The sequence below is a fragment of the Camelus ferus genome, chromosome 25 (assembly GCF_009834535.1).
Source record: "Camelus ferus isolate YT-003-E chromosome 25, BCGSAC_Cfer_1.0, whole genome shotgun sequence".
Taxonomy (NCBI): Eukaryota; Metazoa; Chordata; class Mammalia; order Artiodactyla; family Camelidae; genus Camelus; species Camelus ferus.
In genome coordinates this window covers 34,057,144-34,061,237 of record NC_045720.1, presented here as the reverse complement: position 1 = coordinate 34,061,237, position 4,094 = coordinate 34,057,144, and the positions used below count along the sequence as shown (strand labels likewise).

General features: G+C 46.8%; 2 non-coding genes across 2 annotated transcripts; one reads left to right on the top strand and one right to left on the bottom strand.

Moving 5' to 3' along the window:
• The first annotated feature begins 1,036 nt into the window (after window positions 1-1,036).
• Window positions 1,037-1,108, top strand: TRNAT-AGU. Its single transcript has one exon. It is a non-coding gene; the product is annotated as a tRNA-Thr (tRNA).
• A 2,494-nt stretch (window positions 1,109-3,602) lies between these two features.
• LOC116659926 lies at window positions 3,603-3,735 on the bottom strand. The gene has a single exon (XR_004315298.1). It is a non-coding gene; the product is annotated as a small nucleolar RNA SNORA70 (small nucleolar RNA).
• Window positions 3,736-4,094: the final 359 nt, after the last annotated feature.

Genomic DNA, 4,094 nt, shown 5'->3' with positions numbered 1-4,094 from the left:
TGCCCCAAGATATCAAGATTTAATCAAGACACTACATTCCTTCTTAGTAGACAAAGATTTCTCAACCTTAGTTTCATTATTGCCCTTTTAAAGAGCCCTTTGGATGTGATCTGCTTACCCTACCCTCTGAAGTTTTAATGCTACAGATATACTGTTGTGGTGGGCAGAAGAGTGTCCCCACCCCCAAGACATCCACATCCTATAGCCTGGAACTGGTGAATAAATCATATCACGTGGGAAGGGGGAATTGCAGCTGCTGAAGAAATTAAGGTTAATGATCAGATGACCTTGAGTTGGGTAGATTATTCTGGGTTATCCTGGTGGGCCCAATGTAATCACAAGGATTTTTCTAAGTGAAAGAGGGAGGCAGACAGTCAGCGTGAGGGAGATGTGGTTAAGGAAGACCTGAGCACCACTGCTGGCTTTGAAGATGGAAGGGGCCACGAGCCAAGGAATGTGTCTCTTGAAACTGGAAAAGGCAAGGAAACAGATTCTCCTCTGGAGCCTGCGGAATGAATGCAGCCCTGCCAACATCTTGATCTCAGCCCAGTGAGACCCATTTCAGACTTCTGACTCCCAGGAGTGAAAGATAACAAACTGTTATCTTAAGCTTTTTGGTAATTTGGTAAAATGGTAATATGGAAATTTGTTACAGCAGCAATAGGAAGCTAATACAACTGTATGTGTATGTATGTATATATACACACACATATATACATACAACTGTGTATATTTCATGCACTATGTGCATATCTGTGATTTATACATGAAATGATTAAGGTTTTCTTCACTACCCAGGAACCAGTTTCCCCCACTGGGGGCAATATCACCTCTGTTGAGAATGAATGTACTGGACCACAAGGACAGGAGTCATCTCTGGTTTTGATCACTCCTCTAGCTCCTGTTCCAAGCATAACTCCTGGCACACAGTAGGCACTCAGTACATATTTGTTGACTGAGTGAGTGGATGAGTGACTATCAATGATGTGAATTAAGGATCACAGCTTGCTTATGAAAAGTTAAGAAAGGTTAGGGGGATGGTGTAGCTCAGTGGTAGAGCGCATGCCTAGTATGCACGAGGTCCTGGGTTCAATCCCCAGTGCCGCCATTAAAAATAAATGAATAAATAAACCTAGTTACCCTCCCCCAAGAAAACCAAAACAAACAAACAAAAAATTATTAAAATAAAATAAAAACGACTACAACACTCCATGTTGGAAGTGAGTGAATCAGTGTTTTTAAATGATTGTGAGACTGTAGCGCTGTGGATGCTGTTCATCTCAACAGACTTAGTGTCTGAGGGCACCTGTAGCGTTTGGCTACGGTGATCCAGGCACCAGCAGGAGGGCTTTGGGAATGCTGGCTCCGGGGTGTGCAGGAGCACAGCGGCAGACTCACGGCCTCGGTCTGCCTAGAGTCTGGGGGGTAATTGGATGAAGTAGCCTCACATCTTAGGAAAAGGAATCAAGTTTTACCGTGAACTGGGTGAAACTTGTGGGCTTATTAATAACCAAGCTTTCCACATGCCAGGCTCCTTTTCTGCACTATTTATACAAAACCCAGATAGAGCCAAGAGCTTCAGGGGCAGATACTCACTCTCTTCCCTCTCACCTGTCAAGTGTCCATTTGGAAGGAGTTTCCCAGGGCTCAGATTTTGTGGCCCTGCTTTTGCAGGAGAACCCATTTGCCCACGTGGTTTTCTGGCCAGCTCCCTGGCTCCGGGGAAGGTGCGGGCTCTTGCCGGGGCCTGCTCTGTGTCTGTATCATGGTGACGACGGGAGCACTAAATTCCTTTGGATGACGGGCCATGCTGGCCTTGGGCCTGCCCTGGGCGCTGGTGAGTTCAGTACATTCCTCTCTGACTCTCCGAGAGATGCTGTGTGGGACAGTCAGGCAGAACCAGTGCATTGGGGTGAAACCAGGGGGATGAAATGCATGATGTGCTGAGCTCTGCACTTCCACTGCCAACGGGGACCGGGCACAGCCCGGAGGACTGTTGAAATGGGGCCGGGGGTCTTTGGGGAGGTGGCCAAGATGGGGCCCGTGCACAGCACGGCACAGAAATTACTCTGGGGGAGTAATTCCTCAGGCGCATGTGAGGGATGGCCTCAGAGCCTCACTTGGCAGAGCCCGTCACTTCACTTGATCTCACCACGTGGCAGTGCTGGTCTCCAGGCCCTACGCAGAGCTAACAAGGAACACTTGTCTGGCGTTCATGTTTACAAATAACTTTCCTGTGTAAGAGCTCAGGATGGTGAGTCTTGAGGGGGTCTGGCCTGCCCTCCCTGTGCTGCTTTGTTTGGCAGTCATTGATTCCAGTGCCCACTGAGCACGATGATAACAGCAAACACAAGCATTTGGATTGCATTTTCCATTCAACATGCTTTTTGACTTCCATTAGCTGATTCATCTCCAATCCCGTGAGACTGGATGTTATGCCTTCATTTTTCAGATGAGAAAACTGAAGCTTAGCAAAGCAGATGAACATGCACTGTCCATTAGGCTTTGGAAAATAATAGTACGACCTACCAAAGCATGTACGTGCAAGTATTTATGTTCCTTTAATTCCCAGAGCTTTGGGAAGAGGCATGATCGTTAGGCTCAGTTGACGATGTGAGAATTGAGGTGCAAGATGACTAACACCTTCCCAAGCTCAGAGAGCTAAGAGGATGCAGGATTTGAACCCAGGCGGGCCGGCTTCATAAACTGTAGTCTCAACCACTGTGCCATTCTGCATGCCTAAAAAGTGGTATTTCCAGAGCTGAATTCCACACCCTTCTTTCATCTCTACCACTGGTACCTTTCTGTGCTAAGCAATCCAAGAAGGAAGATGACATCGTTCCTGCTTACAGTCTGGTTGGGGGCGTAAGGTGTGCACGAGATGACCTTCAAGGGCGGGAAGCCATATGTGCTTGGATTATTCATTTTGACCTTGTATTTGGGGGTTTGGGGACTGTGCCTCTGGGAAATTTCTCTTAGAAAATTCCCACCATATGCAGCATGACCAATTAACATAGAGGTCACTGGCAAGCACACTTCTCAAAAGAAGTATCCTAGACTGTCCCGTACCAGGTGCCTGAAGACAGACACCCTTTGGGCTCTGGCTTTCCTTGGCTGGTTTGTTGGAAACTTGGGAGGATCATCTGTTGCTGCCTCAACTAGGTATCACCTTTGCTTTCTTTTTTTGGATAGAAAAGTTGGATTATTGGTAGACATAAGTAAGGAGGGGACAGTGCCAAGGCTCCGAGTGCAGGGCCCACCATTTGTCCAGGGGGCCATAATTAGGGATATATCTGACACCACAGACATGCAGGCTGATACTGCTTTTCTGCCACCATGTTTTCAAATTCACCTGCATTGAACTTAGTAAATCCTCACTTCTTGGAGATGTGGATCTACTGGTGGCCAGGGAACTTGAACTTTGCCCTGCATAGGGCATCAATTACATGCTCCTTGTTCTGCAACTTGGTGTGGATGGACATTATGACTTGGCCATTGTGGACCCTGGCCACTGTGTACTGGGACTCTCCAAAGACACCAAGCATACCTGCCTGGAGCCTAGACTGGGGACAACATGCCACCCATGAATGTCCTTTGGAAAGGGCTGTCTCCAAGGTCCCCTAGGGCAACCATAGAGGCAACAGATTTCATACACTCCTGAGGAGGCTGCTGTTTGCAGCCATTACACATCAGGCCCTATGGGCAAAAGAGCATGGTCAGCTTAATTGGCTGCAAATAGGTGCTGCTTTTTCTAATCTTGGACTGAACCTGGCATTCCATGGCTACTTTCTCCCAGCCACAAGCCCAGTTGAGCCTTGACCATTACCTCCCCTTGAGCATCATATTCTACATTGAACTGCCATCTTTTGTCTATATTTTGCAAACTCCAAATTGGAATATGTAGGTTTGGCACATATTTGTATACTTCTGGGGAAATGATTTAAAATATTTGAAATTAGAAGCATCTTTAATTTCTTAAACATTTGGTCACCACCACACGACCACCATAATTTTACCAACCTGGCAAATCCCTACAATCTGGGTGCTGTAATCATCTCTTTCATTAGCCATGCAAGAAACTCTCTTTCCTTAAT